Raw genomic sequence first — 14,353 nt, 5'->3', positions numbered from 1 at the left:
TCCGTCCCGTAATGTTCGAAATAAAATAAAATGGGAAATGATAAAAAGTAGAGGGTACTCATTTTACTTTTAACGTAATTATATGAGCACACACACAGATAAACTTTGTAAAAGGACGTCTTTGTGGCTTGCAATCCAATTTATAAAAACTTTTCAATCCCTTCAAAGACTCAAAAAAGCCGCATGGACGCTGAAAAATAAAATACTGTGATATACAAATACAACTGGTATCATTTAATGATATTATGTGGAAATGCATGATATTTATTAAAATCTTTATTGAACATATGTTTCTGCAAAATCTACATTTACTTGTAGATTTGGAGTTCTACGATTAAACTAGGTTTGGTAGGGTACCGTCTACCCAGAAATTTATTAGAACACCTCGCATTGCTTAATGCCTCTTGATCTATTGACTAAGGTTGTCAAGGGCTCAGAAAAGGACACAGAATACCATAGAATATCACAGACCTTTTTGTTGTCTGTGTAGACCTTTAATCACGAAAATCACCGAGGGATTGATAAAAATCTCTGACTGCAAAGCGACGCCCGGTTAAAACTAGTACTATATACACGAGCGTGGAGCGATCTGATTGATCAATCTGATAATACAAGTGTGGTACTCATATCAATTTAACTGCAACCGCCCTGTCCATTTTCGGTCGGTCAATCAAACGTACAAAGCTGAAAAATTTGACACCTTGTTATTTCGCTTGTTATTCTAGTTTTATAGTGTTACGCTGACGAGGCATCGTTAATTGCTCAACTGCCAATCATGTTTGAGTGCCGCGCACAGAGACATTTTTTTCAAAGTTATTGTTACGATACCACTATTCGTAACCGCTTCACGCTATACAGCTTATTTTTATTGAATGTTCTTGTTATTCGGCTGAACTTAAATATTTGGAAATAGTGAAATATGATTTTATATGATCTGTCCCTATTGATTGCAATTTATTTGACATTACTCTTTTACTTATTCCGCCACTTAAGACAAATGATGGTTTCCCGAAAAATGTACACAGGGTTCTTCGTTAAGCCCGTCCAAACTCCTAAGGGCCATCTATATTTAGCCTGAATTGAATAACTTATACTTGTTTGTGGAAAGTAAAAGAAACGAAATAGAAGAACCTACGAGCACTGTGAATTTCAATTTATAGTTAAGTCTAAGTAAACAAGTGAGCAACGCGATGTTCCAACACGGAAAAAGAAAAACTGAGATCGATATTTGAAGTTGGAGAACGTTTCAATCGAATTGTTTTACGAAGCTACACTTTGTGTCACATCTGTATTAGAAGTTAACTTCATCTTCACGATGTTAAGTTAAAATTCTCTATTTACAACGGAACGGGGCACGGTTTCCCATTTGTTAGAAGACGTTTCAATACTTTATACACAGGTACCGACCGATTTAATTCTGCAGAGTTCGATTCAATATAAATTTATTCGACGTATTTCGAACAAGGAAAACAAAGGAAAACAAGATTATTTTATTCATTGTTGCTTCATAATAAAGAAATGTCAAAAAGAAAAGTTTGACTCAGAAATCATGACTGATGTCAGCGAATCTATGTTTTTGTAAACCTTTTTAATACGTAATTGGCTCCAATTGTTATTCAACATGCAATCCTCTCAGTCTTGTAAGGTTCAAGACGAATGTTCAGCTCATAAAAAGTAACAATCATGCAATCTATTTGAAAAACAAACTCACCATTTGTATAACAAATACGACTTCAAAGAAGCCAATCATAGCGAGCAAATCAGAAGCTCAAATAGTAAAAAGAAGATGCCTTTGTTATAACAGAATCGCATACTCAAATATTGCATTGTACAGCACTCGAATACTGTATTCGTAGTCAGGCTCGCGAGTTGAATGCAAATACTGATCTTGAAAATTGGAATAGTGGAATCGAGAACTAAGAAATTTACTTTTACATTATAGTATTAAAATACAGTTGCTTCTCATTTAAATGCTTCTCTACGCCTTCTTGCGGTATTTCAAATAAATATCTTGTTGCAGAAGTGCTTTAAATTTTGTCGGATTAAAATACAATGACCATGTGTAGTTTTATTTGAAGTATATAGACAGTTCGCTGCATGTAACGGTTAATGCTGAAAAAACAGTGGGGTGTACATAAAAAATCTGAAAAAGGAAAAACGAACGAGATTTTTAAAGAATTTCGTTTATCGCACGTTTTAAAGGCACGTACATTCGTAATAAAGATACTCTCAGCTCGGTATAATGGCACGCTTACGTAATAAATATCGCAATGGAATGAAAGAATATTCTTTGCATGAAGATATAAAACGTCGACTAGGTTATTAATCTCCTAGAGATTGCAGCACAAAGCGGAACGGTATTAATATGCGTCGCTGATGCAGTACTCCGGTCGTCACAGGCGTGGCTTTCAAGTCTTATAATGAAATGAAGGCGGAAGAACGTCGGTAATCAGTTTCATTTCGAAATGCACTTTTGAAAGGCGATTTGGTATCGGCGCAGTATGCATGTTGATTGTAAGCCTTTGGCGTATTAATTGGGAGCGGGGTGAAGAAACGTAAGATCCTGACGTTGCATTTTTCGAAATTTGTAAATTATTACTAGAGAAGTTTTGTTTTATGAGACAGACAACCATATTTTTATTTTTACAATTATTTTATCCAGTATGAATACTGACTTGTTATTATCATTACTTAACAAAGTGCAACAATCTTGGTAAATAACCAAGATTATTATAAAAAATATGTACCTACATATACTACATATTAAGCACCAAAATGTAGAGAGCCAAGTAACTAGGTGTTATAAATTTCCTCTTGATTCCCTGTTACGATAATTACACGAGTTTAATCGTATGTATAATCGTGCGTATCTGTAACGCACACGTTATGTTTAGCAAGATAAAGCCAATAACTACATCAAATCTTATATATAAAATTCTCGTGTTACAATATTAGTTACCGTACTCCTCCGAAACGGCTTTACCGATTTTCACTTAATTTTACATGCATATTCAGTGTCTGAGCTACTATCTGGCTACTATCTATTTTTCATACCCGTAAGTGATAAAGGTGTTCACCCTTAACATTTTTGATGTGAAACATCTATAGCCGCACGTAAAAAAGATTTCTGGCGTGGCGACGCTTACCTTTAACTACATAGACAAATGTTCTATAAGGGACAGAGCTATTAGAACAATGTGATAAAAAAAAGACAACTAGTGTTTGACCTTGCGTTTCAAGTGTACGCAAACGTAAATATTGACAATGGAATATAGTGACCAATGATTACTTCAGTCAAAACGGGACATCGATTTTTTTATGTCAAATACTTTTTACTTGAAAAAATATAGTTAAAAATAATAAAGCCCACGATTTTATGATAAAATTAACTAAAAAGTAGAAAATAATTTTCAATCTAGGAATCATTTAAGGAAAAGTAAATAGTATAATTGTGCAAAAAATGTGGGGCGTTTTATGAAAAATGATAAATGGAGCACCCCATGTTTTTTTCATAATTATAATATTTACTGTTACTTAATTGACAATGGCAACGGTTCATTTCGGAGACAACGGCACGAAGCATCGAAAAAAGGGACTGTCCCGTTAAAAACGGGACGTATGGTGGTTTTCCCATTGATACGCATGCTTGTCAAAGACAATGAAATAATGGAACAGAAGGTAAAAAATGTCCAAAACTGTCGATAATAGTTTTAGTACATCGTTTACGTAGAAATGTTATAGTACAGTTTAACTAAATAAATTATTATTATATAAATATATAATTTGAAAGAATGTATCTATACAGATGTATCGACTGGTTTAAAATATACGATTTAAAAATTGTTTATATTTATTATCATAGATTAGTAAAGATTACTCACTCCTAACAAGAAAATGTACCCAGTTTTGAGAATTGAAATAGTTGCGTAAAAAAGTTTTGCCACGTCTCCGTGCTAAAATGTCCCTAAAATATTTGAAATAATTATTTATTTATTATGTAAATTACGCAGTATTAGTTATTTATTTGTAAATTTTCTCTAAAAATGTTTTTATTTGTCAAGAATTAAAAAAAAGAACTTACTAATAAGCCGTTTGTGGCTTCATTCAATTTCAAGGCGGCGAAGTATCTTTACTAATTTATGTTTATTATTTTCAGTTTTATTTTACACACGACCATTAACTGCAAAGTTGTGTACATTTTATAAATGTTATGTACTAGCTGACCCAGCAAACATTGTGTTGCCATATAAATAAAAAAAATGTTAAGGGTGAACAACCCTTATCACTTAAGAGATATGAAAAATAGATAGTAGCCAATTCTCAGACTTACTGAATATGCATATAAATTTTGATGAAAATCAGTAAAGCCGTTTCGCAGGAGTAAAGTAACTAACATCGTGACATGCGAATTTTATATATAAGATTCGAATCTTACCGTGGTCTTTTTGAGGATTAATTTCTGGCTATACAAAGATTGTTTATTAAATTATGTTTAGGTTAATTTATTCAATTAAAGAAATTTTAAAATACCGTATACTATCCTATATAAATTTTATGGTAATATTTTTTATTATTTACCACAGGTATCGAAGAAAATTTAGAGATTAGGATACAGAATTTCCCATATATCGCTTTTATTTTATTAAAATAAACTATAAAAAGTTCTATTTTGACAAAAAACACACTAATATAAAAATTAAGCAGTGGGATCTTAAACTATAACATACGATATATGAACATCGTGAGCTTCAATAAAATGTCACTTCTGTTCTGTTGATCTATGACCATGCATTTTGCGTCTTTATCACTTTCATTGACAAAAACATACTTTGTCTCTTTCTGGTTACTCACGTAATCATGACGGATCGAACACGAAAAATAAACAAAATTTAATAATTTCTCTTTATTTACGTGTGATAGGTGATTCCATGAAGCTTGTTTCTTTTTCGAGCATAATTTTTGCATTTACGCATTGCACAAGAAGGCATTTTGAGGCTTAAAATTCAAAATAATGACGTTTAACGTGTTCAGTGACATTAGTGTGTATTACTACGCCGCGCGAGAGCGACTGGAGTCGTTTTAACTCGTTTTACACCACTTGACGTATTTTGTATGTTTCAAGTTTTGCCCGCTTGCGGCGTAACTTCAGGTTATAGATCAATGCTTGAAAACAAATTATTTCTCTAATAATAAAATGTCTGACCGTGATAATTTAGAGAGTGAAAGTGATCAGCCTCCTGCAAAGAAAGCAAAATCACGCTATGACACACCATCAAGTCATCAGTAAGTTAATTATTGATGTGAAACATCTATAGCCGCACGTAAAACCGATTTCTGGCGTGGCGACGCATGCCGTGGCGCCGCCACGCTATACGATGGTATATATATACAGTCTATATGCAGTAGTGTGTACGATGTGGCGACGCGTCGCCATGCGACGCCAATTATTGCCATTTTATTTTATCATTATGACATATTTAGTTCCTATCACAATATGTTCTTTTCTGCATATTACTTTTAAAAAATAATGTCGATGTTTCACATCTGCCAGGCGTCCCGTGACGGCTCACATTTTTTTTATTTATATGGCAACACAACGTTTGCCGGGTCAGCTAGTGACTATATAAATATAAGGTAAGTTAGTCGTGGTACATTTAGTTTCTTAACTTTCGACATTGGCATCACTTCTACCATACCTTCAGTTGGTTAAGCCTTATGCTTACTTACATATAGTTTACATGGTGTGGAAAATCCCTACTTACCTCGCTATTTACCCACACATATTGGTATCCCTATAAATATGATTTAGGACTAGTCATCAATAACAGAACGAAATTCCATCACTGACTAAAGGCAACATTAATAAATTTCCTGCAATGACAATACGAATAATCATGAATAATTATTAACATTAATAATTCTGTGATTACTACGGATATACAGGCTTTATTGAGGTTTTGATGTTACAATAATTCAAAAACAAAAACATTACAAAAAATTAAATTGTACGAAAAAGATAAAATGATACCGACTGAAAATAAAATATATAAGATTTTTTATGATTTTTACTTATTGAGAGTAAAGCTTCGATCTGAAAGTCATTTTGTAATATAACGAACCGGTAATGGATTACACCCGTGTAATGAAAGGTTTGGTTGGCAACCGTTTGTAGCGACATACAGTGTTTTAAATTAAAAATATATTTTATGAAAAAATTGTCCGCTCTCTGTGAATAGTCGTAGCACCACGTACCCACGTATTAATCTAAGTGACAAATCGTTGTGATATATTTTGACTGCGGAACCCTGAAAACTGACCTGGGTGTAAATGGCATAAGTCAGCTTTTAATTTAGGATGTTCTCTTTTTAAAGCATACCTAACTACCGTGTACAGTCATATATTGCACTGGTGCGGGTAACACATTTTGGCTACGAAATAATTATTTTCTCAAACCGCAATTTATGTGCCACCGAAACCATAATTTACTTGTTGTGGTACAAGCCAGTTATTAATATGAAATATATCGTTTTTGAAGTGAAAACTTCTTTAGCGGCATTGTGCACTTTTTGTGATGTGTAAAAATGTTAAACAAGCGTCAAGACACGAGGCCTGACCGAAAATTTGTAAGACGACAAAGAAAACTGCAAAAGTCAAGATGTCATCCGGTGTCAGCAAAAAAAATACGTCAATGGTCGTCAGCTTCATTTTTTATTTATTATATTTTATTATTCAGGTTACGTTTCGAAAGTTTTCACTTCTGCCGGCACTCCCGGAGTGCAACCTTTTTTTACAAACCACTTTTCCTTCGTTTAATTCACTGAGAATTGATAAAATGAACTAATTGGATACATTACTTCAAACTTACAAGGGAAAAGTACCCGTTTCTTTTACGAGTTAAAAATATTCCCCGCAAGTGAATGCAAAGTGAAAGATATTCCATGTCTTCTAAGAAAGCGGTGAAAAGATTTCAATTCCAATTAGTGTGGTGGGTATTAAGGTTGCTCGGTAATATTTATTTCATACTAGAGATTGCCCAAGGCTTCGCTTACGCCTGAAAAAAATTGTGTAATTTCTTAGAATAAATCTGAGTCTGTGACATAATGGAGAGTGGGAATTTTAAAAACATTTTCCTTTCAGTGTTCAACCCTAGAACAATGTTGTTTTCACATTATTCCTGTAATAATGGTGGCTGCATTAATGTTATTTTTATCTTGCTCATGTATTATCTTATTATCTCTACATATATATTTATTTATAAGTGCTATACAACAACATACGCGTATATAACTCTATATAACAACTAAGATTAGGTTATACTTCACTGTTAAAAAAATATTAATATATTGATTTTATAATACATACTATTCCGAGGCATTCCAGCTAAGTCCTCCGGGGTAGCGGCGGAGCTGTGGCCGAGAGTGTGGATAGTGGCTTGATTACAGATGGATGGTAGAAGTTACCTACCATCTGGTGGACTGTATGCAATTCTATCTACTTTTTTTTATAAAAAAAAAACATACATAGATAATTCGCTCGTAAGTAAATATATCTTTTGTAACTTTGTATGCATTCCTCTTCATAAACTTTATAGTTTATTCCAAGCTAGTTACAATTAAATAAACTGTAATTAAATTCACAAAATAACCGTATCAGATTGACAGAAGTTAACAAAATGAAACTATCGTATTGTGCAAACAAGCATAATTATACTGAAACACATAACCTATCATTACTTGTGTAGATATCCAGTATACAAACTATTTAAATATTACCAAAAATCGAACATACTATATTAGAGTTACATTGATTTCTAAGATTTAATAAGTAATACGAAAGTGAAGACTAGTGTACGTAGCACACCCGTAGCCCCGTAGCCTCGTAGCCTCGTAGCGACCTCGATCGTAGTCCGTACCACGATCGTAGTGACCTCGGCAACCGCGTAAAAAATGCATGTCCATTGTCGTTACATAAAGCTATCGTCGCACGAACGGCGTAGATGTAAAATGTATGAATCTCTGATGAGATTTGTGTCTGCACCGCAGGTTACGAGGTTGGTGTATAAATAGATCTGCTGAATCATATACATGTATTTTTATAATTGAGTACTGTCCTTATATGTTATTGTGAGTTAGTTCATTACTTGAAAGCTAATATCGTTGATTATTATATTAAGATCGTATATATTAGTCAGTTTACTTTAGTTACTGTGGTATAAAATAAATAAGGTCGTCAACCCATTACCCAAATCCCTCGTCCCACTGCTGGACACTGGTTTCCTCTCAGAGTAAGACGAGTTTTAGCCCAAAGTCCAGTTATTTAACAAAAAAAATATTAATTTTAATGAGATCAGTATTTGTAAATGTATTCTTAATTCTTATATATAAATTTCTCGTGTCACAATGTTAGTTACCGTACTCCTCCGAGGTTTTAACCGATTTCACCAAATTTTATATGCATATTCATTAGGTCTGATAATCGGCTACTATCTATTTTTCATACTAAGTGATAAGGGTTGTTCACCCTTAACATTTTTTTTATTTATATGGCAACACAGCGTTTGCCGGGTCAGCTAGTATAATATATAAATATAGCGAATAACCATTATTTAGTATATATATAAACATTTTATAAAATAACATAAGCTAAATAATTCAATGCCGCGTTTTGCAAGCAAACTGCTTAATAAGTTTCATATTGATCGTAGGTGTAAACTTCATTTAGCTTTGGCCTACTTAAAGTACTCTTTGTGTCCTAGACCTAAGGACATTACGTTCATTGACGACTTACAAGGTCGGCTTACCTTCCGCGTTGCTACTTTTAAATGACACACTAAGTGTTATAAATAAATTTGTATTATAAATAAATAAGAGTTAAAAATAAATAAATCAATTAATATAACTTTTAAAATACATACCACATTAGTTAGACATGTCCCCACTCGGGTTACTATACTTTAAAGTTTTCTCTGTGGTGTAAGAATACATTCTTAGTAAAGATTTATAATGAAGCAACAGATTTATAATCAGCAACAGTGCCAGTGGATTATAAAATAATCCACTGGCACTGTTGCTGATGTCTGTTGAGTAGTTAGGTAAAAAAAATCGAAAGTATTTCTTTAACAACAGCTTTTTGAGCCCTTTATAAAGGTCTTTGAAGTCTAAAATATAATGTCTGTTGGGCGATCCATCTCTTCCGTGACTAAATCATGTACAGGGTATCTGGTATTGGCGTCGGAGTCATTGGGGCAAAATACAGTCATCAATTGTCAAGGTAATCACTAGGAAAGTTCTACGGCCGTTCACGTTTCAGGTTTAGTCGTAACGCCGGTTTAGATTAGTGCTAGTGTCCTGTTACGAGACGGGCTCTAACGACAGAGCGGGCTAACTTAATCACGCTTCGTGGAGGCCTGTATTCAGAGGGCCATTACAACGAGCGCTGATTAGGATACTTTGCTTGAGATTCCGTGACATTTGAAGTCAAGTCACAAAGCAATTTAACATAGGATGGATTTTAGATTAATATAACAACAAAATAAATTATTTTAGAAGCGTGAATTAGTGAAACTGCGATGTCACTTTTCGATTGTCGGTAGTAAAATTAATATAATTTATTGGCTTCATATTTTATTAATGGGAAACCATTTTTAAAAGTATTTTGTAGACGATTTTATTTCCTGAATCTCTTAGTAGGTGGTGTACAGGGCGTAGTTCACACCGGCGTATAATACCGGAGATTCCTGCAAGCTTTGCACTACTACAGTATATATTCAGGCAGTATGAGCTCGCGATAATATCTAATACGCCGTGTATAATGTAGGTGACTTACTCGAAACATTTCGAGTTAAAGCCTTTTCAACAAGCTTCCTTTATAAATATAGTGAATACGGTGGAACCGAGTAAAACAAAGCTTCTAAAATTATAAATGCGTTTCTACGGGGATTTGGGCATGCTGCAAACTACTTTGTAGAATTTACGGTAAAATAGTTTTCAGAAACATAAAAGCTCTCGAACATTAAAGGTGCTGTGCTCGAATATTCACCTTCTGATGTAACTTATTGTTATGTACGTATTCAGCATAATAAGTGTTCAGATTTTTTTACATAGCAGGAATAGCAGACGAGCATGCAGTCCACCTGAGGTTAAGTGGCTGCTGCCGATCATGGACATCTGTATTTAACACCAGATAAGGTTGGATTCCTATCTGAGATTGGCCACGAACAAAAATGCCTATGATACAATTTTGTTCGGCCGAACTTTACGAAGAGCTTAAGATTATTTTTAATGTGACGCATATAAAATTCCAAATCTTCTTAACAAATATTATTCTATTGAGCTGATTATCGTAAAAATCTATATTTAAGTGCGATATGAAACCCATAGTACTCGTATAAGTAAGTAAAATTATAGATTTCTTTGTGACAAGGCATTATTTTGCTACACTAAAACCTTGTTACTTGTACGTTAAAGTAACCTATTTTATTTAAAATTAAATTTGGATTTCCAATGCAGTGAGTAGCTCGAAAGGTTAGAGGTAGGAAGAGGTACTCTATTGTCTAAAGTCTAGATTGACAATATGTAATTGAATTTTATAGTGGCATTCCCCGGAAAGCGGTTGTCTTATTTAAATAGAAACAATTGTACGGGTATTCTATAAGATTATTTATTGAGTACGACTCAGTAAGGTATTTGTTGTTAAGTCGTTGGTGTAATTAGCTTTTAGTTTTCCTGCAGTTTCTTGTAATTACAATAATGATAATAATACACAATAGATTATTATTAGGTGCTAAGGCGATTATATTTACGAGCTGGAAATTCTAAATGTAAGTGGATGTTGGTTTATTTTTAAACGGAAAAACATTCAATTTAGATCCAATTGATGCTTTATGGTATAGAACGAATCACTCTTTAAATTTCATTTCACATTTTCGCAGTATCCAGATATTAAACGTTGTGTAGTGGATATTTTATTATTTTCAACCAAAAAGTTTATACTGATTAACACTTTGATAATTATAATCACAACTTAATAATATTTGCAAATGATTTCCATTATACAATCAGGCGTTACAAAAAGTGTATTGTGCGTAGTTAAGAAATGAAAGTTATCGCCCCACCTACCGGGATTGCAAAATAAAGTCTGACGGGCGCGCACATTTTAATAAAGTATCTGTTGCGTAAATAACCTTTTAATGCTTCCCTTTTCTACCTGTTAAACGTGCCTTTTTAAAAATAAGTTCTTATGTAACAGCTTAATCTCAGGCTGTTTATATATACACTTCGAATCGACAAACCTATCGATGGAGGTCTAAGTTTAAAGCATAAAATCTAAGTAGAGGCGTTTTAGGCAGGGCAATCGGAGCTGACCTCTCGGCGACGGGTCCATCGTCTCATTATATTGCAAGTGCACCGAGTTACATGTTTGATATAAAGCGGCGTAGCGCGCATGCGCGGCTCCGCTGGGCCCACGGAGCACTCATTAACGAGCAGTCTTTATCCTTCCATCGCGCTGGAATAAGTGTTTCCGTTGAGCTCTCGCACAACTAACTTAACGACATATCGGGTGGTGGTTGCTCGCCCTTCACGTTGTTAACATTTTTGCAGCATTGCATTTGATTAAACATTTTAAATATTGTGATTTCAACGATGGACGTTACTATAAATCGGTAAAGTATTCAAGCTTTTATAATTATTATGCACATATTACAAAGATTTTGCTTACTTTATACCTCAGACTAGTATCCATAATTGTTAATTAAAGATAACATAGAATTTCTCGTGTATTAAGTAATTATACGTTTTTAATTAATAATTATGGATTGAGATAAAAAGGCAAATGATAAATACCAGGTGAAGAAATTCAACGCGAAAATTCTGCTTCAAGAACAAAAATGGTTTTATCAAAGAGGCGTTCCGAGAATAAAACTCAACGCTAGCATCAATAGGCACAAAATGCTTATAAAATAATTTATCTAGTAGGGACTATACAAGTGCGCCGTATTCGCGAGAAATTTTAAGTAGGCGGGATATATAGAAGTACGTTATAATTAGCTTACGCGAATCTACCTCGAAACTAACTAACAAGTAAAGTTAAATAAAAGCTTGTAACTTGTAATTAATTATAACCAGCTTCTACTTGTGAATTCCGCTCTGTAGTTCAGCTTGGGATTTATGATGTTTCGTTATGACGTATTTTAATGAGAGCAAATTAAAACTTTCCACGAAGTATGAGCTAACCCCTTCTTACTCGTAGCAACGCTAAGAAAATTACCAGTGGCATTACTTTTAAAACTATCTAACGTTACGGCGATATGTTATACACATGAATTAAGTACTGAACTATTTGTATTTTTATAATTTAATATAGGTTTTATAGTGCTATTACTAGCCAAGGAGTGCACGGTCTATGATTAAGGGGATAATTATATATCTATACAGTGTTAAAATAATTGTAATAATAGGATATTTGTAGATGTTCGCAAATAATGTATTTATTTGCGAACATTAAGATAAGGTAATATTTTATAACACTCATTAATATTTAATATAATTCTCGTCCATTCGTACATTACAGTTTTACTTGAGGTAAAATTTAGTTTCCATTTTATAGGAGTCGGTACACATCAGATATTATGAGATATAAAACATTTTGACTACTTCGCTGCTCCGCTTGTTAAAACTGCTAAACGAGAACGTACGTACTAAAAACTAAATACACCCATAAACCTTTCCTTTAATATTCTATAAAATTAAGATGCAGAAGCGAACAAAATAAAATAATTTTGAATATTATATTGTTTCACATTAATTAACATTGTTATTTCATATTTTAAAGTAAAACTAATTATCAAACATGCTCAGATAATTATGAGTAGATCCTACGTCTTGAATGCTTTGCTTTATTTATATCATACCAAGTTCTAATATAATAACCGCCCATTGGCTACTAGCGCTTTGGCGATATTAATGTAGCATTTGTTAATTGGCTACCAATCGACCAGCAGTATGCGTTGGATTTTTTTTGTAAAATCTTTCAACGGACGATTGTCCACGCATACATACGCATAGCAGGATGAGCTACTAAATAGTCGCCCATCAACTTTGGACGCTCGAGTTAAAAGTTAAGTTTATTGGTTTGCGCTACTAGTTACTCAAACGATAGTAGCAAATGGACAGTCAACTTTACTATATTCATGTGCTCACAACAACAAATGACAGTGCTAGCTTAAAAGGAAATTGAATCCAATCCGGTACAAGTGGGACATTTTGTTCAGTGGAACGCTGTATCCGGTATCAGCAGTTTACAGGTGTTTATTTAGTTCTAGGGTGCCTTCATTGTGTATATTTTTATAAAACCTTACTTAAAAAGCGATTAAGAAATTTGTGAATACGGAATACTTATAAATCTTATTTGCTTAAAATGAAATGATGATATTTGATAATTGGAAAATTAGGATGTGGGATTGGAAGCGTGTTAGGTTTGGATCCCTGAGATATATAGGTTTCCGATTTGTTGAATAAAATTCCACATTAATTCCTCGTGCGTCGCATAGCTATGCGAGGGTTACACCGTTTGCGATTTCGTGAATCAAGCGATTGCAGTCCATTCCAACATGGTGCGGTCGCAGATGTGCACCGCCCGTGGTCTATGCTCATTCTGGCTTTCTCCATATAAATTACCTTTTAATATAAATGCAATGCCACTATACCACCAGAATTATCATTGTAATTACGTTTATTGCTTAGGAGTATGTACGGGTGTATTGATGAGGTAGGTACATTTTCTTTTAACATTTAATAATTTATAGACAATTACTTTATTTTTTACTGACTTCCCTAAGGAAAGAAGCTATCTATTTGTCGTGTATATTTTTTTATCTGTAAAAATTACTCGAAAAGATCCTCCTACTGAAATACCTAATGGATTATACGCATTATTCGGAGTGTTAAATATATAATTGATAATTTGAATGTAATATAAACTCAATCCTAGTAGATCCAAAATGTATGTATTTCTTACATTAATTCATGTATTTAGATATATAATTATATTTATGTAATTGTTATTGTTTCAGACACAATGTCGTCCATTAGACTGCCTTCGGTCGTAGTGAAATGACAATAACTAGATTACAGGTAATGAGGCTTTTATTATAATACTTATTATAAAAATACGGTTATACGGACACACACTGAATAATAATATATTATTACCAATTATATATTCATTATTTACTGTTGTGGCTAGTAAAGTTGTAAAACTGGGCGTGCTTCAATTTCGTATTTTCACCTATCGTAATTTCGTTATCGTATATTTTATGTTATGAAATTTGATACGTAATATTTTTTTATCTAGA

At 33.3% G+C, this 14,353-nt stretch overlaps 1 protein-coding gene across 6 annotated transcripts in view; it reads left to right on the top strand.

The window, feature by feature from the left end:
• The window catches only part of LOC140743488 (glucose transporter type 1), a 66,010-nt gene that overhangs the window by 25,526 nt on the left and 26,131 nt on the right, over positions 1-14,353 (top strand). For all 6 annotated transcript variants that reach the window (XR_012102468.1, XM_073074787.1, XM_073074791.1 and 3 more), the window contains exon 2: positions 14,072-14,132. The gene's annotated coding sequence lies outside the window, so the exon portion shown is untranslated. The remainder of the gene's footprint in view (positions 1-14,071; positions 14,133-14,353) is intronic.

Source organism: Epargyreus clarus, unplaced genomic scaffold (assembly GCF_041222505.1).
Source record: "Epargyreus clarus isolate Ecla_fem2 unplaced genomic scaffold, WU_Ecla_fem_2.2 ptg000007l, whole genome shotgun sequence".
NCBI classification, from domain to species: Eukaryota; Metazoa; Arthropoda; class Insecta; order Lepidoptera; family Hesperiidae; genus Epargyreus; species Epargyreus clarus.
This window is presented reverse-complemented; position numbering and strand designations above follow the sequence as displayed.